We start from the raw sequence: 22710 nt of genomic DNA, 5'->3' as shown, positions 1-22710 counted from the left end.
AATTAATAAAACGAAGCAAACTACTGGTTTGAGTAAATCACACTATGTATTCATGAACACTTGACAAATGAGGAGCTCGCAACCAAAGAAAACAGCTCTAAAATGCAACCCAGTACTATTGCCTGCTATCTTGCTATCTCCCCAAGAACCTCTTGGGAGCTGGCCTAAATCCTAGACCAAAGGCAATCAGGGAGAAGAGAAGGAAGGGAGCCCCTAACTTGAGCCTTTGGCACCAGTTCTGAAATCAGGGCCTGATGAGGTACAACACTGCCTTGTATTGTGTCTCCCCAAAATTCATATCTTGAAGTCCTAACTCCCAGAATCTCAGAATGTGGCTGATGGGGTCTTTAAAGAGAAAATTCAGTTAAAATTATGTCATTATGCTTGGGGGTGAGATGTGAGTGGATGGAAAATTATCAACAGGAAGCGTCAGGGACAAAGGGGAAATCTGGCTAAACCAACCTTTTAGGATTCTTACTGAAGGCAGGCCAAGAACCCCATCAGATATCTAGGGTGACCAGGTATCAAGATGGGGAGGGGGTTTTGGCTAAACTGATTCAACAAGACACAGTATTCTTTTTTTTTTTTTTAAGGAAATGTTTTAAAAAATTTTTTATGTTTATTTTTGAGAGGGAGAGACAGAGCATGAGTGGGGGAGGGGAAGAGAAAGAGGGAGACACAGAATCTGAAGCAGGCTCCTGGCTCCGAGCTGTCAGCACAGAGCCCAACGTGGGGCTTGAACTCACGAACAGCAAGATCATGACCTGAGCTGAAGTCGGATGCTCAACCGACTGAGCCACCCAGGTGCCCCCGTATACAATATTCTTGCTAAGACTGGACGATGGAGAGGCTAACACAGAAGTCCCAGAGTCACAAACTAGCTGAGAAGACAGTTCAGGGGAGCGTAAGTAGAGTTTGGTCAAGAGACAATCTTTGTCAGCCCTAAGCCAATGCGACTGGTGTCACGTTGAGGTGATGAGAACACAGACTGTGACAGAAGGAAGATCCTGTGAAGACACAGAAAGAATCTTGATCAGCTGTAAGCCAAGGAGGGAACCCTCAGAAGAAACCAAACCTTCCAGCACCTTGCTCTTAGACTTCCACCTCCAGAGCCTTGAGAGGATAAATTTCTGCTGTGTAAACAGTCCCACCTCCACCCCAGTCTATGTCCAGTCTATGGACAGTCATTACACCTTATAATGCCCAACTCCATGGAGAAACCACACATCTGCAGTTTCTTGTTCCATACCTTTCTGAGAAGCAGTGACCAGACATTATGCTGAACAGCAAGCTCCTTCAGGATACTTCAGGATACTTTTCATTCTTTGGGACTGTGGGTGGAAATCTCTCTAAAAGGGCTAAATGTGCCACAGAACAAGTTGAGAAAAAAAGAAACATTTGGGGGAAGCATGAACTTGTGGTTTAGATATGACCTGAAACTTTGTTATCTCTGGTTTGGGTCCATAAATGCAGCAGAGTAGGCTAGGTTTTAGAGGCACCAAAGGGAGCGAGAACAAGCTGGGTGAAGGAAAATAGATTAGCAAGTGGGAAGCCATGCATTGTTTACAGCAAATTCACAAAGGAGTCACACTTCCTGACAATTACATTCCATTCTAATGACCAGTAAAAATAACTTGGGGTTAAGAAGAAGTTTAAGGCCCCATTTGTTCGTTTATTTTACTGTTGCCTGGCTCCTCCAAGGCACTGATTCACTTAGTCAGTATTTATCTCTAGGAAAGTCTATTTTCCTCTCTCTCCTACACATACTCATTAGTGTTTTTGGAGCCTCTGTGTCTTAAAACTGTATGAGAGTGACTCATGGTGTGAGTCCCTAAAGATAATGGAGGAAGAACAAGTTCTGAGTGCTTTCTCCAGGTCCCTCCTTTGTCCTGTCACTTCCATAAAATTCTGAGTGTAGATACTTGCTGTGGGCATATCTAGTGATGCGGGAGCCATGGGGCAAGCTGAGGGCAAAATAGAGGCTAACAACACCCCCCCCCCCCCCGCCCCTCGCCAGGTGGAATGTTGGTGATATTCCTCGGACACTCCTGGTTACCCAAGAGCAAAGGAAAGGGGTTTAAGTGTTTGCCATGGCGATGTGGGAAACTAAGGCAAATGAAAGATCAAATTCTGTACTGTCTACAGCCCATGGACAAGTCCTTGAAACCGCAGCGTGACCTGCATCTAAAATCTCAGCTGCCACAGTGATGACAACTTGCTGGGGGCAAAAGAGAATCTTAGCTTAACATTATCCCAACCTCGAGGATCCTGTAAGTCTACTTCCTTTATCTCAACTGCCCCAAGATATATGCTGGCAATCATACTCCAGGCTTATGGCTCCCCGATATACATCTGAGGGGTCTCATGACTGAGGTTTTATTAAATAGTAGTAAATGTCATTTTCCTAGCAACAGCTAGCCCCTCAAGGTCCTAGAAACCTTGCTTCCAAAATACTTTAGAGACTTACTCTATGCCTGATCCCCTCCCAACCTGAGGGTATATAATGACTTACCTGTCTTGACTCCAGTGCAGCTCTTCCTGCCCTTGGGTCCTGTCTCTGTGTTTTAACAAAATCCTTTTTGCACCAAAGACATCTTCAATAATTCTTTCTTCGCCATTTCTTCGGACCACTCCACCATCACCCCAAAATAATATAGCACTTACTCTATGACATTGTCTGTGCCAAAAAGCTGAAGATGTATTTTTTTAAAGTTTATTTATTTTTCAGGGAGAGAGAGAGAGATCTAGAGAGCCAGCGACAGAAACGGAGTATGAGTGGGGGAGGGTCAGACAGAGAGGGAGACACAGAATCTGAAGCAAGGTCCAGGCTCTGAGCTGTCTGTTGGCACAAAGCCTGATGAGAGTCTCAAACTCACGAACTGTGAGATCGTGACCTGAGCTGAAGTTGGACACTTAACCAATTGAACCATCCAGACACTCCCTGAAGATGTATTTTTTAAATTTAATCTCATAGCTTGGATGAGACAGGTTTTGAATTCAGGCACACATCACTTTCAATGAAGTTTTTGCTTTTTACTAGCTGTGAGACTTTGAGCACAGCTCTGGGTCTCAGTTTCCTCATCAATACAATACACGGCATGGTATTGTTCTGAGAATTGTATGAGATGCTGTATAGAAAATGCTTAGTAGAGTCTTAGTAAGACGGACTAATATCTCAAAATATGTTAGTTGCGATGATGAATATGATAAAGATAAAATAAGGATGGGTTGATGTCCCCACTTAATAAATATAAATATTGAAGCTCAGAAGAATTGTGTAATTTGTCCAAGGTCATGCAACTGGTAGGATACATTACTGGAATTTTAACCTAAGTCTCCAAGCTTAACCACTTTGTTATATTGCCTCTTAACACATGGTTACTGGACCTCCACCCTGTAGCAGCAATGATGCTAGCTTGGGAATTACAAAATAAATTGTGATATGAGCCTCCAAACTAAAGGAACTTATATCTGTGACTTATCCCCCTAAATACTGTGGCCACTAATGTTGAGAAGTATGTTACACGTTCATTCTTACCGTAAATGGGCACAATCACTTCTTTAAGAAATCAATTAATCCTATTTTCATCTTACATTACTTATTTCTTTCTGCTTTTTTGGGAGGGTATGCCCTGTGGTATCATGTGAATTGATTCTAGACAAAGCACTGCATTTAATAGTACTGGGTTTCCTTTTTAGCTCTTGGAGTTCCATAGCATATTTCTTTTGTTCTTACAGGATGGCTTAATTTACTTGATATCTTCAGGTTGCATTTGGGGGTATGGGCCAATAAATGCACGATGGTTATATACTCAGAAAAGCCAGACAGCTATCTGTAGAGAATATGAAAGAAGAAGCTTTCGTATTATTAAATATTAAAAACATAAAAATTCCAGCAATACTGTAACAAATGAATTAAAGGAAGGCAACTGAGAATTAAAACTTCAAGCCTGCCATTAACTCACCCCAAGAGAGATTCCAGCATTCTCTGTACACTGAACAATGAGACACAACACAATTGCTTCATTCTCAAGGCACAGTGAGTTAAGAGAAGCTGTGACCCAAAGTTATAAAAACAACTGTTTTGTTGTTTTATTTTTTTCCTTCTTTAACAAAGCATAGGAAGAAGCCTAACTTTGTAACTGACATTGTATTACTTTTAGAAGCTGAAATTTAAGAATTATTTCGAGTGGAATAATACATCTCGTACCAATTTGATATTGCACTAAAGAATTTTTGGTTTAGTAGCAAATTTAGTGTCTCATCCATAGTAAACTTTCAAGTTCAGGACTGAATAGGTTTTTAGATAATTTAGCAAATAAAAAAAGAACAGAACTGTTTTTCAGATATCTTAATGGTATAGGAAGAAAATGGGAAGATGTTGGGCCTAGATATTCTAGACACTTTGCTTCTTTGGGAAGATTACTCTACCATTTTCTTTCTCATGCAAAGGAGTGTAGTGAAATCAAAGTGTCATTTATAAATAAAAACGATCTTAAAACCACTAAAATTTAAATGAAACCGAGACAAATTCCAGTACTTTATTATTGGTAATAATTAGTTTGCAAATGTCTACCGTATATTGTGCCTCACCAGTATATCCAGACCCAGTGGGAGAGAACCACTTGACAATAGGAAGTATTTGTAAACAAGTAACACTTAGGTGCTGTGACAGATGTTTGTATAGGGCTCAATGCAGGCACCCGAGTAGTGTGGTCATTAAAAAGATACAAAGATACTGAGTGGATGCTTTTTTTTTTAAGCACAAAACTTTGAAAGTGAATTCATTTTCTTTGATGCATAATCTCTGAGTCTCTATAACAGCTATGATGAAGTATTAATTTTTTTTTCTTTTGAGGAAGTGATATTCCACATCAGGCTGAAAGAAGAAGAGATACTTACCAGTAGAAATTGGGGAACACCAGGTGAAATGGGATGTCAAAATTCTTCCAAGGAAAGGAAGCGTGAATATCACACATACAAGGCTTGGATATCACATCACAAAGATATTGAGAGAAATGAAGTAACACGACTCACTTGGACATCTCCGAATAGCTTAGAGTGCCGGGTACTCCTTCAGGGATGGGTAGAAAAATGTGTGGAAGATAAAAATGAGCTGGGCCATTATGATTGGTTAACAATTCACATAAGTCTCTTGTGTGTCAGCACATCTTGTAGACAAAGACACCAACATACTTTGTTGCAGACTATCTTTTTAAGGATGTTATCAAATAAACTTGGAGCAGAAGTAAGGTTTGTTTAGTGCCCAGTACAATAAAGAGAGTATCTTTCTCTATTGCAAACGTTTAGCAGGTTTTCTTGCAGCCCAGTCTAAAATACTGGATTTGTCTAATCTTGGGTTTTGTCAGGTGTGATACAAACCTATGTGTGCAACAACCTCCTGGGCCCTCGTCAGTATTGTCTCCATGGGACTCAGGGAGCAAGAGGAACCATAGGCACAGGAAGCTCATACTGTGTGCTGCCCCACAAATAATAAAACCTTTGTCTATCACCCAGAAGTCTCATTTCTTCTACCAGGACCTGTAAAACTATAATAGACTAAATTGTCAGCTTGTAAATAGGGCAAGATCTCAAACCCTTCACTCTTCTTAACAATTTATTGTTCTAAATTTATTCATCTCTTCCAACAAATATTTTTAATGGCCCTTATGATCTCATAGGTGTTCCAGGCTTCTAAAGAAGAAAAAGGAACATTTTCTGCACTCTCATGGATCTTACATTCTAGTGTAATTGGAAGAAGATCAGAGAGGACACCTCAATAAATAAGATATATGATATATTACATAATGATTAGTGCTTTGCCGTAAGGTCAATGAGAAGCGAGTTTCAAAGTCATGACTGAAGTACGATACCTTAGAATCTTCAATAGGATCCTTAGGAAAGTTTTGACTGAGAAGGGGATATTTGAATAAAGATCTTGAAAAGTTAAGGAAAACTTTGGAAGGTTATTTGACGGTTTCTTAAACAACTAAACATACTCTTACCGTACAATCTAGCAAAGACATTCCTGGTTATTTTCCAAAGGAGTTAGGAGCTTATGTCCACACAAAAGCCTGCAAACAAATGTTTGCTGCAGTTTTGTTCATAATTGCCAAAACTTGGAAGCAACCAGATGTCATTCAATAGGCAAATGTATAAACAAACTGTAGTTCATCCACGCAATGAAATATCATCGATCAAAGAAAAAGAGCTGTCAAGCCATAGAAAGACATCAGAAGAATCTTAAAAGCATATTGGTAAGTCAAAAAAAAATCTGGAAAGTCTAGGGACACACTGCGTGATTCCAAGTATATGGCATCTGGAAAAAGTAAGACTTGCAAGCAAGTAAAAAGATAAGTGGTTGCCAGGAGTTCAGGTGGAAGGAGGAAGAGATGAATAAGTGGAATCCAAGGATTTTTAAGGGCAATGACACCATTCTGTATGATACTATCATGGTACATTCCTGTCATACATTTTTCAAAACTCACAAAATTTACAACACAAAGAATAAAACCTAATGTAAACATGTAAACTATGGATTTTAGCCAGTTATATTATATCAATATTATCTATTAACTATACAAATGTACCACATTTAATGATAGGAGAAGCTCTGAGGGCTGGGTAAAGAAAAACAGGAGAACTGTACTTACATTCCACTCAATTTTTATGTAAACCTAAAATTCCTCCAAAAAATAAAGCCCATGAAAAAAATTGTTTCTAGGGGCACCTGGGTGGCTCAGTCGGTTAAGCGTCTGACTTCAGCTCAGGTCATGATCTCACAGTTCGTGAGTTCGAGCCCCGCGTGGGGCTCTGTGCTGACAGCTCAGAGCCTGGAGCCTGCTTCGGATTCTGTGTCTCCTTCTCTCTATGCCCCTCCCCTGCTCATGCTGTGTCTCTCTCTGTCTCAAAAATAAATAAACATTAAAAAAAATTGTTGCTAACTTAAGGAAAATGTCATTCGGAGAGATAGCACAAGAATCTAGTCACAAGGCATAGCAAATCCAAACATCCTTAAGCAGGAACATGCCAACATGTCAAGAGTGAGGAGGCCAACGTGACTGGTGCAAAAGGTGAAAGGGAAAGACTGGTAGCAAATGAGGTCAGAGCACTAACAGCATCACACTGTGTAGACAGGTATGGACACATTGGCTTTTCTGAGTGAAATGGGGGGCCGGTGAAGGTTTTCAGCAAAAGAGTAATACTATCAGTGTTAAATTTTAAATGGGTCATGTTGGCTTCAGTGTTGAATATATTGTGGGGAATACAAAGATAGAAACAGGCAGACAAGTTAAAAGTCTTTTGCAATAATCTTGGAGATAAATGATGGCATTTAGACATTTTGACCAGGATTTCCGGCCTGAGCACCTGAAAGGATAGAATGCAACTTTACATAGATGGAGAAGATGCGAGGAAGGCACACTGGAGGCCAAGAGGAGGAAGTGGGTTTTGATTGGGATAAATTACAGATACATAATAGACATCATAGCAGAGATATGGAGTAGGTGCGTGAATATTCAATTTTAGGTAGAAGTCTGACAAGAGATATCAATTTGAAAGTTATGAAGGATGAAGCAACAGCAGTTAGAAATTTGAAGAGAAAGGAAAACATTATGAAATAATTGTCTAGAAGAGCCTGTGAATATAGAATAATGCAGGGTGGCATTAAAGACCCACTTGAAATTTGTGGTCATAACAAGTCAGACCAGTCAGCATGGAGGAGTGCTCTCTCAACAACATTCAACTGCTTAGCTGTAGGAATCAAGCAGGCAAAAAAGCAAATTCAATGCTTCCCCTACCCACAGCCCCACCACCATGTTACTAAGGGCTCATTTACTGCAATTCTTTTTACTCAGTATGTCATTTCTGTATTTCAACAAAAAATCACAAGGCATACTAAAACAGCAAAAAACGCAGTTTGAAGGCACAGAGCAAGCCTCAAAACCAGAGTCAAATGTGGCAGGAATGTTGGAATTATCAGGCTAACATGTAAACGGAACTATGATTAACATGCTAAGGGCTCTAAAGGAAAAGGGGATAACAGGCAAGCATAGATGGGTGATGTAAGCAGAGATGGAAAATCTAAGAAAAGACTCAAAAGGAAGTGCTAGAGATAAAATAAATGGTAACAGAAATCAATATCTTTGATGGACTTATTAGTAGACTGAATACCTTTCAGGAAAGAATCTCTGAACTTGACGATATTTCAATAGAAACTTCCAACACTGAAAGGCAAAGGGGAAAAGATGAAAAAAAATGGAACAGAATATCCAAAAACTGGTGCTGTACTCCGAAAGGTGCTACATATGTATAGCAGAAATACCAGAAGGAAAAAAAAGGGAAGGAACAAAAGAAAAATTTGAAGCAATAATGGCTAAGAGTTTCCTCATGTCAGATGCTAAACCACAGACCCAGGAAGCTTACAGAACATCAAACCAACAAACAAAACAACTCTATCCAGGTATATCATACTCAAACTGCAAAATCTCGAAGACAAAGAAAAAATCTTTGGAGCAAAGATAAGAATTATATCAACTTCTCAGAAACCATGCAAACAAGAAGAGAGTGGAGTGACATTTGTAAGTATTGAGAGAAGACAAAACAAAACAAAACAAAACAAAACACCCACCTGTCTAGAATTCTATAGCATACGAAACTATCCCTTATATGTGGAGAAATAAAGACTTTTGCAGATAAACAAAAACTCAGGTAATTTGTTGCCAGTTGGTCTGTCTGACAAGAAATACATATTTTTTAATTTTTTAACGTTTATTTTTGAGAGAGAAAGAGACTGAGCATAAACTCAGGGTGGGGAGGTGTAGAGAAAGGAGACACAGAATCCAAAGCAGGTTCCAGGCTCTGAGCTGTCAGTACAGAGCTGGCTGGGGGACTTGAACTCAGGAACCGTGAGATCATGGACTTAACTGACTGAACCACCCAGGCACCCCTGGCAAGAAATCCTAAAAGAAGTTCTTCAGAGAGAAGGAAAATGATAGAGGTCAAAAGCTCAGAGCTACATAAAGTATGGAAGACTCCCTCTCTCTCTCTACCCTTCCCCCACTCACACCCTATTTCTCTCTCTCTCAAAAATAAATGAACATTGAAAAAGAAATTGGGATGCCTGGGTGGCTCAGTCGGTTAAGTGTTTGACTTCGAGACCCTCGTCTGGCTCTGTGCTGACAACTCAGAAGCTGGGGACTGTTTCAGATTCTGTGTCTCCTTCTCTCTCTTTGCCCCTCCCGCAGTCACACTCTGTTTCTCTCTCTCAAAAATAAATAAGCATAAAAAAATAACGGAAGACATAGTGAAGGTAAAATAAGGAAAGACATAGTGAAGGTAAAATAAAAGCTTACTTTTCTTATTCTTAATTGATCTGTTAAATGCATAGCAACTATGCATTTGATGATTACATTGATTTGAATGACAGCAATAATATAAGGGACAGGAGGAAGGAATTAGGAAAATTCTGTTATTGTAAGGTATGTGCATTTCCTGTGAAGTGGTATAGTATTATTTGAAAGTGGATTTGGATTAGTTGTAAGTGTGTATAAACAACTCTAGGGCAACCACTAAAAAGGTTTAAAAAAAGAAATATAATTGGTACCCTAAGAACTGATAGGCCCGGATATCAAATTGTCATCCACATGAATACTGAAATTGTCAAGAGCAAAGACAGAAGTTATGCTGAGAAAATAGCCTTGATCCAAAAACTTAAATATTCAACAGATGAGAGAAAATAATCTTAAAATCTGTAGGAGTTACAAAAGGGATAGTAAGTGGTATGGTTTGACGAAAGAGAATCAAAGTTGGGAGATTTTAGGAAGGAGGGAAAGAACACAATCTGGAAGCAGCAGATGTGTGAACTTTGTGTTATAGATGATAGCGAGCAATTTAGTATATGGCCAAATTCCCACTTTAGGGAGACCACTCTGACAACACAAGGCAGTGAGGATTGGATCGATGGAGGCTATTGGGAGAGGTATTGGGAAAGCCTGGAACAGTAAGATAAGAAAGGAGAGAACAGATATTAGAAGCTAAGAAAGGGGAAGCACTTGGATTTGGTCACTGATTACATAGGAAGCATTAAAATAGAATAAGGATCCTAGGATCATTGTCAGTTTCTGACTAAGGCGACTGAGTAAATGATGACCAAAACAGGGAAAAGAGGTGGGAGATTCTGAAAATATTTGGGAGAAGGATGAAGAGTTCAATTTTGACCAATTAAATTTTGGATTCTTGTGAGACATTGAAGCAAACGTGAAGAGGGAGAAATTCAGGATGACCTCTGGATTCCTGTCCTGGTTAACTTGGTAAATGGGAATTTTCTAAACTGTGATCAGGAATGTACAAGAATGACCAAGTTTGGAGGTATATATAATAAGCTAATTTTAAGAAAGAGAGAGTCTAGTTACCCGTAAATAAAATATTCTGTGTAAGGTAGGATTAAGTTCAGAAGATTATAGCAGAAATTCACCACAAAATGGTGAAATCCACAAGTTAGTACCTTCTTTCTCTCTTATGGTAAAGAAACATGAAGGTAGGTAGTCCAGGTCTAAAAAGTCACTTAGTCAACCCAGATGTACCATAATTATGAACTGTTGTCCAGCTTTCAATTGTTAAAATATCGAAAGACCAAAGGCAAACTTGCAAACTTTTCTGTGACAATCTAATATATTAGGCCCAGATTAGTTATTTGCACATAACAGATCTTTTCCAGATTTCTGAGGTGAAGTTACTTTTATCTTCATTTTATAGATGAAGGAAAAGACTCAGAGAAGCTAAAGCTAAAAGATCAGTTGTTAGCATAAGACAGAAACAAGTTTTCTGACTCTATGTTCCATGTTCTTTCTTGGTAACCTACTTCCATTCTTGGATTTCCAGCATTGGCTGTGGAGTTTTAGGAGAAGGGCAGTGCTAAAAAGTGAGAGAATTGAATGAGTATGTCTAAGACATTGGGTATAGAAGAAAATAAATTATTGCAGAAGCCTAGAGAATTCAGGAGTGGAGAGTGAGGATGGTACTGATTGTTTATATAATGCTTTTGCTACATTATCTATTAGGGATTTTTTAAATTGAAACTTTCAGTGTATTTTTCAGAGTGTGTTCTTTTTTTTTTTTTTTTTTAACGTTTATTTCTGAGACAGAGAGAGACAGAGCATGAACGGGGGAGGGTCAGAGAGAGGGAGACACAGAATCTGAAACAGGCTCCAGGCTCTGAGCTGTCAGCACAGAGGCCGACGTGGGGCTCGAACTCACAGACCTCGAGATCATGACCTGAGCCGAAGTCGGCCGCCCAACCGACTGAGCCACCCAGGCGCCCCCAGAGTGTGTTCTAAAGCAATTAAGGAAAGATAAAGTTTACCTTTCCAAGGCAAGTGTATACAGATGTGTGTATATATATAAATTTCTTAAGGTATAATTTTATATAGGCTTTCTAAGTTTGAAGAGGTTGAAGCCTTCCATATACTCACAACTTTCATTGATAGAAATTATTTTTCTCCCTTAAAACTGACAATGCTTAAGCTTATTTTTATAGTGAGAGACTGGTAGAGTGATAATTTTCTGCTGGCTCATGTTAAAAAGAAAACCATGGACCCAAAATGGCAAAATGGCATCACTTAGGTTAAAGCCCCAAGTTAGTCAACCAAGACTTAATACCTCACTGAACTGCAGTTTCAACTCCCCAGGAATCTAACCTTTAACCCTCAGTCAGGAATTGTCTAGTTAGCACCGACATGATAATCTGTCAGATGGATCTTCTTCATGCCCCCCAAAGGAAGTTGAGACAGCTTTCCTACTAAGATTCATTTGTTCCCGAATGAAGGTGATATCCTTTGAATAATCCTTTTTTTCTGTTTATGACTTCCTTTTCCTACCTTTATTATTTTAATATTTATTTGTTTATTTTGGAAGACCACAAGTTGGGGAGGGGCAAAGAGAGGGGAACAGAGGATCCAACAGCAGCGAGCCTGATGTGGGACTTGAACTCACAAACCGTGAGATCATGACCTGAGCCAAAGTCGAATACTAAACTGACTGAGCCACCCAGGTGCCCCCTGTGCCCTATCTTCAAAAACCTTTCCCTTTCCATAGCACTTTGGAGCTCTCCTCTACTAGTAAATAAGATGCTATCCCATTCAGGCATTGATTCCTAAAACCAATTAGATCTTTAAAGTCTACATGGTTTAGGGGTGCCTGGGTGGCTTAGTTGGTTAAGCATTCAACTCTTGATTTGGGCTCAGGTCATGATCTCATTAATGTGAGATAGAGCCTCACGTCAGGCTTTGTGCTGAGCATAGAGCCTGCTTGGGATTCTCTCCCTCCCTGTCTCTCTCTCTGCCCCTGCCCTGCTTGTGCTCGCTCTCTCTCTCTCAAAATAAATAAATAAGCAAACAAACAAATAAATAAATACGATTTACATGGTTTAATTTTTGTTATTTAACACTAGAAAACTACTATTTACATATATATAAAAGCTACACTTTTTTCATGCAACCAGAAGACATGGTCTGAAACTCTGAAGTATTGATAAAGCTTAATCTATGGGGCATTATGTCTATACTGCTAAAACAACACACATTGATCTCAGGGATGAATCTCTTGGAATTTGTAATACTTTTCACAAGTCTAGAAACAAATTTTGGCATATGTCAGACTTCATGGAATGGCCATATTCTAATAATAACTGGCTGTTATGCAGCATCTTATAAGAAGGAAAATATTTTTTTACTTATGAAAGTTGTGAATTTATGTAGGCTAAGCTCTAAGGTTAATAGAAGAGCTATAGTAACTAAAAACTTATCTGACTATGAAATTAAAATAATTAAGATATTATCTGTATTATTAGCATCTGCATCATTTAAGAAGTTGTCACTTAGAAATTGCCTAAAAGAAGAATTGGTTCAAAGTGATTGGAGATATTTGAGAAAAAAACAGCTAAGTTATTTTTCATTTACTGAAAACCAACAAGAAAATTCTAATTCCTTTTAAGGAAAGAATATTTATTCATCCATTGTTAATCCATTCATTTACCCATTCTTTAATTTATTCAACACCCATTAATTTCCTTCTTTACACTACATATTGGGACTGTGGGATAATGGTTTTTAACCAAGGGTAATAGCACCCACTTAATGGGCATTTGAAAATTTGATTTATTCAGTTGGAGCCATGAATGGACATTTCACGTAAAGAAGAAGAATTCTACCGAAAAAGTTGTTAATAGCACTTACATTAACAAATACTGTGTGCACAGTAAAGACCTTAACTTTAAGGGACACACAGCTTGGTGGAAGAGATCTAGAAATAAATGATAATGTGTTATCCTGGATGGCAAGTGTTCGTATGCAGCCATTCATTTGTTGTAATAGGAGAACAGCCTGGCAGAGAGGCAAGAGGGGCCTGGAAGCTTTCTCAGGGAGATAATCCATGAACCATGAGGACTCAACCAGGAAGAGAAGAGAGGTGACAAGTATTCCAGGAAGAAGAGCTGTGATGGCCAAGGCAAGGAAGCATGAAAGAGGATGGGGAATGTGTTCTGCAAAGTAAAAGCAGTTGGTTGGCTATTCATAGGTAAATGCAGAAATGCAGAAATGCAGAATTATGTGGCATAATAAATCCTGAAGAGACAAAGTACAGGTCAGGTTGGAGATGAGGAGGCAAGTTAGGAGGCTGTGGTCGTAATCCGGTGAGTAACTGGCCAGGGCTCCAACTGCAGAGGAAGGAGTGAGGGGATGGAATTGCGAAAATACCATAGATTCTTTGCCTAATACCTATACAGGTTTGCCCCAGTATCTAAAAGCCCAGCGTTCTGTGAAAACTTTTGTAAATTGAAATGGCATAAAATGAAGAAGCAACTATCATTCATTTACATGGAAAATTTTTGAGTTTTCCCAGACCCAAAAAATAACCTCTTTTACTCTTTTCTGATACCTTAGGACACATTTTACTAACAAATGCAAAATAAATGGAGATAAAGCACGGACACTCACAGACACAGCTCAGAGCCACTGCAGCTTGATGATGAGATGCGGAGTGTAATTCCGGGGAAGGAGCCTGAGGGGGGGCCCTCTTGCTGCTCCCCAAGGGTGTATGCTGCAAACAGTGAATGCTATTTTCCCTTTCACCTTTTTTCATAAAAGCGAAAATCCTCTTTGGATTTCCTTTGGTTAGCCAAAACAGGTACTAATGTAAGTCTTTCATAAGAGTAAAGTGGCTTAATGGAAACTTTCAGAAAGCAGGGGATACCTGTGTATCAACATACAACCGAACATCTCAAAGCAAATATCCCAAATGCCCTTTTTTGAGGACCTGAGGAAGGCGGATTTGTCCTAAATATATGTCTTAATGTTTCCTGTCGTCTGAAATACCTTTAACATCAAATGAGTAAATGCATTCCAGCAGTTCTGTTTGGAATAGGAAATCTATTGACTTGGATAAGGATGGTCTATCATGTTTAGCTAGTAGAAATAGCAAGTATTAAGTCAGTGCATTTAGGGGAGCATGTACAGATCACCACAATGTTAGAGAAAATCAGGGTAGGATAAAAAGGAGAGAAGACTACAGAATGCTTGCATTCTTGTGATTCCCAGAGTCAGATGAGCCCAGATGAAAGTAGTAATTTGAAAAAATGAAAGAGCATATCCAACTGAGCCCGAATTGTTCATTACTACACTTGGAGTGACTCCAAACACAGGTGAAGAATAGTATGGTGAAAAAAAAATATTTACAATAAAACCTTGGATTGCGAATAATTGGTTCTGCAAATGTTCCTCAAGATGAGCAAACATTTCTAATAAATTTTAACTTGATAAATGAGCTATGTCTTGCAATACGGGTAGTACGTGAAGCTGAATGTCACATGATCACAACTGAGCCAATGGTTCTTGAAATTCCCTTTGATATACATGTGCTTTGGATTACAAGCATGTTTCTGGAACAAATTATGTTTGCAAACCAAGGTTTTACTATATATGTATATAAATTAATTCGACAGAAAACAAAAAATCTACATTGAAGGATTTTTTTCAGTGATAAAAGAATAAGATCATTCTAGTATGGTCTAGGGTTGGATCACTGGAATTGTATGGACTCTAAGTTTTGGAGAACTTCTTGGGACATTAGACTTACTGAATTGCCTATTGAGATAATAATCTTTTGAGTAAATAAATTAATGTTTTAAGGATCCATATTGTGATACCTAACTTACCCCATATTGTTAGGGAACAGAAGAGAAACCTAAAAGACACAGTGTAGGTGATTCAACTATTCAAATGCAATTACCTTTAAGGAGGAGGCAAGGAATTAAATTATTTTCAAATTTAAATTACTAGTATCAGAATAATTTTTGAAGACATATTTTGATAATGGAAGAGAAATAACCAGATTTTGTTGTTGTTTGTTTTTAAAATGGGGGGAAAAAAGACAAATGGGATTCTGAAGTCAATTTTCACCTATAATAATAGTATTATTCTTACATTACTGCTTGTGAGGGAGAAATATTAAATTATTAGATAAAGCATTGATAGTAAGTCTTATCTAAAATTTGCTTGAGATGGAACATGATGACAGCAAATATTTGCATGTGGTCTGGTCTACTTTTTTTATTTATTGTTTTAAGTTTATTTATTTTGAGACAGAGAGAGCTGGGGAGGGGCAGAGAGAGAGAGGGAGACAGAGAACCCTAGGCTGTCAGTGCAGAGCCCAATGCGAGGCTCTAACTCACGGAACTGGGAGATCGTGACCTGAGTTAAAGTTGGATGTCTAACCGCTTAACAGGCTGAGCCACCCAGGCACCCTGTGGTTTGGTTTATTTTTATATTACATATAAAACCAGACGGTTTTAACAAGTAAAAATGGATATGTGATCATATTTTATTAAAACTATTTTAGTATTGTGGAGAGTCACAAAAATGATTAACTTAAGCCTTGATAAATCAGAGATTATGCATAGATTCATGCATATTTCATATCTACATGAAAAGATTTTCCACAGAAGTATTTTCTAGAGAAGTCAGACAATATGTCTAGCTCATCTCTTCTCTTTCAAAACAGTCTCATATTTGGAACCATCATAAATCCTAAATTAAAAAAAAAAGTTGGTTCTTTTTATATGTGGGTAATCACAGCAGTCATTCCTATATAGAAACTGAAATAAATGTTAATGTCATGGCTACTGAAGAACCATTTGGTAAATTTGTATTTGATAAAATTTTGAAGTTTTCCCTTTCACACTCTAACTCAAACAATCTTTGAACATATTCCTTGTTTTTCATGGTTTCTCAACCATGGTGTTGGAATAACTTTTGCAACCCCCTCCACAAGTATTCCAGGCCTTTTGGGTTATGTTGAACTGTCAAGCTTCACAATCCCTTCTGGGGACCTGGGCCTGAACACTTAAATTTATTTCAAATGTCGGGGTATTTGTGCTGTAAGTTTTCTTATTGAAGCTTGATTTCCTTTTAATGATGTTTGCTTTAGCATTTCTTATTTTAAAATCAACCTCCTTGGTTAAGAATTCCAAGGTTAGATGAGACTGCCTTCTTTATACTAAAACAGTACCTGACTCAAACAGTTGTCCTCTTGCTTTCTTTGTCTTATTTTTTAAAAATGTATCTTGAGTTTTCTTTTCATTGTTATAAAATTGTTCGCCGCTGAAAATATTAGTGCCAAGTCAAGTCTCTATGAATCACTGACACATTGAATCTTAGACATTATTTTGTGATATTATCCTTTCAATGTTCAGTCTTGCTTATCACACAACTTTTTTGGGCATTTGTTCTCTGTAAAGTCGTGCTCTTCAGAAAATTCACTGAACAGCCACATTTATCTGTCAGCCAACTCCTTTTTATTCTTTATTTGGGTTATCAGCATTTAACAAAATTTTTAGAATGTCCTCTAGCTTATTTTAAAATTCTTGTTTAGGGGTGCCTGGGTGGTTCAGTCTGTTAAACATCGGATTCTTGGTTTCAGCTCAGGTCATTATCTCATGATTTGTGAGTTCAAGCCCTGCATTGGGTTCTGTGCTGACAGTGTGGAACCTGCTTGGGATTCTCTGTCTTCCTCTTTTTCTGCCTCCCCCAGCTCATACTCTCTGTTGCAAAAATAAATAAATAAACCTTTTTAAAAAATTATTGTTTATAATATTAACTAAGTTAGGCTTTAACATTCCCCTCAGCTTAACTAAATTTAGACAGGTTTTCTCCTGAGTGGACCCCTGACCTCCCTTTTTCTAGAACATTTGGTTTAGGACATTTTCTTCTTCTTCCTCTTTGAGATGCAAATCTTTTTAAAAAGCCTCTAGCCAGTTTATAGCACAGAAATGTCTTTCTCAAGGACCAGAAAACTGTCTTTGAAATGTAATCATCAAGGAAGATACATCCCTAGCTCCTAGTTTCTATGGGAGGTTAGGAGACTAATTTCAGGGGAAACTTGCTCCAAGCTATGAAACTACCTCTCACCTTAGTTTACATTTCTTAAGCTCAGATAGTCTGCAATCTCTCCCATTCCAGTTTTTAAAATGCTCTAGTCCTTTATATCAGAAGAGTTGGGTTCAGACTGAGTTCTGGCCTCTTTTCCCATTGCAGTAGCCTTGAATTAAACCTTCCTTGCTGGTTTGATTTTGTCTAGGGAAGTTATTGCTTTGACAATAAATTACTTTTTTTAAGTAATAAATTGTCTTCTTTAATTCTTAAATGGATGGAATACATCTCTAACTATTCTCTGATTTCCCTCTTTTCCAATTATACAACTATAGTAATTTTTTTTTCATGATTTATCCTCCTTCCTTCCTTCCTTCCTTCCTTCCTTCCTTGGACAAAGAATATTAAATCCTATAATAATCTTTGTCCAGAACTGTGCTGTTAAAGTTATAGGAGTGGGTGTAAATTTCTTGTTTCTATGAAACTATTTTAGTCTTTTGCCTTATTAGACCAATATGAGTGGTAAGTATCAATTCCTACCATTTCTTCATCAGAGGAAGAAGGGAGAGAGCTTTTCATCCCACATCCTCAGATTTTGCTAATGGATTTCCATCCCATTCTTCAGAGGAAGTAGTGGTAAGGTATTTGCAAACACTTTCTGAACTCCTCACGGGAAGATTCCACCATCATACTGGTGCTTTGGGACACATTAAGGTGAACGATTACATAAGAAGCAGTACTGGCTTGTCTCCTTCTTGTGTTTTATATCTTGTACCTGTCATGTGAAACGGGCATATACATACAGAGTTTGCTGTGCAAACACGACTTTTTCCCAGACAGAATCTTCCTAATCTGGACTTTTACCAGAATCTAGATTAAGGACATTTTTGGGCTGGGGGGCAGGGGAGGGAAGGCAAGTAGAAAGAAACATAACAAGTTCTGCTTAGGATGTACTCTTAAACAGTTTCTGTGCCATATTTGGGGGTAACAAAGCTCAAATAATTCTTTAAACCATGAGCTCATTTTTGTGCTTTTTTTTTTTCAATTAGTTAAACACCATAGGGGAGAAGGCATCGATAGGCAAAAGCTCTGAAATGTGAAACAAATCCCTCCTTTTTCTGTAATGAAACTATCTTCAAGACAGGAAGTTAGAAGATAAACTGCTTTGAGTAGAATTAGTAGCATTATTCTAGATCCAGATTCGTAGCATACCTGGAGTTCCATATACAGTGATACGTACATCATTTTTACTCACTGTTTCAGCGCTGAATATATTCCAATTCTAAGTCCGTGTCCTAGGATTTAAATATCTCAATCATTAAGGTCTTTCTGCACCAGGAGAAAAGAAAAAGACAAGAAAGAAATAATTAAAATGTGCAAACTTTATCCTCTATTTTCTTAGATATGTTGGTTCAACCTTCCATAATAATATGGTATCTGATTCTCTCCTATTCTCACCTTCCTGTTTCCATTCTTAGGTTTCTGGATTGCTTAGCATAAAAGAGATCTCAATGAAAAGAAACATGCAGCTGCCTTTGTAATGTACAGCATCTGAAATTAAGTTCAACCCAGAGTGGCTCAGGTTCTGTCTGGAGTGTGAAGTCTTCTTGCACTAGCAATAGTTTAAACTATTATAGTTATATCATCAATTTGCTTCCAACTTTTTCTCAAGTTTGACAGTGAACTCGCTTTTCTAAAGTGACAAACCTTATCTCTATCTCCCCAAAAGACACAGCTGTGGGAGGAAAAGGAAGAGGAAGGAAAAACAGCCTATTTATATTTATATTTTCCATTCTGTACATCCTCTCTGCTTAAATAGATCTTGCCTTCCTGGTGGGTGTTTGCATTGGTTCTTAAAGTTCAGCCTCCTGGGGCTGGCATTAATGACTCTCCCATAAGCCCTATTTCCCTAAGGCAATGGACAGAGGACTTCAATGAGACATTAGCATCTGAATAGGTCAGGAGTCCTGATATTTAGTGTGCCAAAGATTGGTCATATTTATTCATTTAATTATAAATCAAAAGTGTCTAGGGTTTTATCAGCACTTGAGGCTCACATACAATCCAAAGTTTCCTCTCTTAAATCACATAGCTACCATATGTGTTATTCAAGCAGTAAAGATATATATATATATGTATAGATATTATATATATATATATATATATATCTTTAGGTATATATTTCTCTCTATATATGTCTCTCTCTGTCTCTCTCTCTCTATATATATAGACTATATATATTGGACTGTAATAAAAAACTCATAACTTTTGCTCTGTAGAGGTCAAATCTGATTTTACAGAGTGATTGCACACTAGCTACCCTCCTTTTTCTGCCATATATTTATGCCAAAAACCTGTTGTCCCTGAGTGTGTGACCTATCATTCTGTCTATATGCCTTTTACGAGCCTATCTGCTCCTTTCACAAGCTGTCACATTTGTAGGTGATTGTCACCTGAAATCCCTGGGTACCGAATTGAAACATGTAGAAGACAGCAAGAAGAGAGATTCATTTCTCTCTGGGTATCACTGCTTTACTGTTATCACTCCTGATGGCTATGAGGACTGTTCTTTGTCATATTTTGTGGCATGTGAAATCTGCAATGAAGAAGTATAAATAAGAAATATGAATGGCCTCATTTGCAAAAGACAAGGAGAGATAAATTAAGCAAAGGTTAAATGATATGCCTCATTGCATTTATCTATGATAAACATCTATTGAAAACTTGCTACATGCAAGATACTCTAATGTGTGCACCTTGAGGTAAAATGTGACACTTGACACCTTAGGCAATATACGTAAAAAAGAGAATATATATTTTTAAAAAATTCTTTTTAATATTTATTTATTTTTGAGAGAGAGAGAGAGAGAGAGAGAGACAGAGTGCAAGCGGGGGAGGGGCAGAGAGTGAGGGAGATGCAGAATCCCACCCAGGTGCCCAAAAGAGAATATATTTTAGATTCTACCCCCTCACTTCTTGCATAACTTTGGGCATCATACTTAACCTGTAGGAGTCTTTGTCTCAAATCTATGGCCTGAAAAGGTTAGCATTTGGCCTGCCTGCTTCAGAAGATAGTTGGGAGATTCAAACAAGATAACGCGTGTAAGAATGTCACTAGAACCTGTGGTATTTAATGAGGACAAGAAAGGGGGCCCCTGGCTGGCTCAGTTGGTTAAGGTCTGAGTTTGGCTCAGGCCATGATCTCATGGTTCGTGCGTTTGAGCTCTGCATCGGGCTCTGGTCATGATCTCAGAGTTCATGGGTTTGAACCCTGTGTGGGGCTCTGTACTGACAGCTCAGAGCCTGGAGCCTGCTTCAGATTCTGTGTCTCCCTCTCACTCTGCCCCTCCCCCCATTCACACTCTTCTCTTTCTGTCTCTCAAAAATAATGAATAAATATGAAAGGAAGAAAGAAAGAAAGAGAGAAAGAGAGAAAGAAAGAAAGAAATCCTTTTTAAAAATGAGGACAAGAAAGTTTCATAAATATTTGTACAATTGAAGAGACTAAAATGCAATATGAACTTATTTATTTTTAAATGAGAGAGAGTGGGACAGAGAATCCAAAGCGGCTCTGCACTAACAGCAGAGATCCCGATGTGGGGCTCAAACCTAACCAGGAGATCATGACCTGAGCCAAAGCCAGATGCCTAACCAATCGAGACACCCAGGTGCCCCAAAACGGAATATGAATTTAAAGAAGTCAGATTAATGTGATGATTAAGACCACAGATTGTGGGTTTAAAACTTGGGTTTGCCATGCATTGACCGTGTAATCTTGAGCGATTCATTTCATCTGCTTCACCTTCCTCGTATGTAAAATTGAGATAGTATTATATCTAGTTCACATTAATATTATGAGGAGTAGATCAGTTAGCCTTTGCTACAAAACAAATTACACTTAGTGGCTGGAACCAGCGGGGTGATTCCCCTGCCACATTTGCTGGAGTCATTCATGCAGCTACAGGCATCTGGGGATTTCACTGAGGATATTTGATGTAAGAACTTCACTTAGCTATGTGGAAAGTGGGTGTAATCATTGACCGTCCCCTTTCTTTGCACAGTCGCTGACACTCCAGGAGGCTGGTGTGGTTCTGTCTACCTGGCCATCTCAGGGCAGCAAGAAAACAAGAGAAGCTGAAAGAGTTCTTTCATCCTAAACTCTCAACTCACCAAATGTCACTTTTGCTCATTTTACTGTCAAAACAAGACACGAGGGCAATACATTTTAGAGGAGATTTGAGAGGTGTGGCAAGGTCCCGTTACAAAAAGGTGTGTAAACCCAGGTGGGAGGAGTCGTTGCTGTATTTTGCAATCTCCCACAAGCTTACGTGAAATCATATTTGCGAAGTGCTTAGAGCAGAGCTTGGAACACAGGCAGCACTATATAAACGTTTATTGAATAAATCATTAATACACTTTACTGGAGAATAAACATTTACATTTTCATATGAAGTAAAAGTCTGCAAAACTGTCACGTGCACGCTAACACAAAGGATGACTCAAGAGATCCTCTACTTTTGATAAACAGAAAAACTTAACAGAGAAAATGGCATTGAGTGTGGCCTTGAAGGAAAGGTAAAAAATAAATTGGCAAACCAGGTAATGTGCAGAATCCTGTCTCCTCTGAGCTAGAATCTCAGAGTTATTTTACCATCTTTACCAATATGCCCACATGATTCCTCCTTCATTTTAAAGGTAAAATATCAGATTTTAGAGGAGAAGCAATTGTGCAAGTTAATAAGATTGCTTTGAGAAATTTTAGGTGTCCCTGCTTACCCTTTTCTGATGTGGAGTGAATTGCTCTAATCCCCATGGGCTGTTTTTCATTTCTTTTTTCTAACTTAAGCAGGTGAAGAAAATAATAATAACTAATATTTATTGAACCTGGGCCAGACACTGTTCTAAGTCCTTTATATCTATTAATTAATTTAGTTTTCACTCCAACCCTATGAGTTCAGCACTGATCCCTAGATGAGAAAATTTAAGCACAGAGAGGTTAAGTAACTTGCCTCAAGTCACACACTTAATATATGTCAGTGACATGATTTAACCACAGCCAATCCGGTCCCAGCGTGTGCCTATGACCTTGGCAATGCCATGATGGGCTTTCTCTCCACTGGTATCCAGCTCCTTCATAATATAATAGATTCTAAGGTTGCATGTTTGTTTTTTTTTTTAACAAAATGAAGTTTCTAAATACCACCCAAGTCTGAAGATCTATAAGAACTCCATACCAGTGAGTCACAGAATATGGAACTATAGAGTTTACAGCTGGAAGATATCATAAAGC

The sequence above is a fragment of the Panthera onca genome, chromosome B1, assembly GCF_046562875.1.
Source record: "Panthera onca isolate mPanOnc1 chromosome B1, mPanOnc1 haplotype 2, whole genome shotgun sequence".
NCBI lineage: Eukaryota > Metazoa > Chordata > Mammalia > Carnivora > Felidae > Panthera > Panthera onca.
This window is presented reverse-complemented; position numbering follows the sequence as displayed.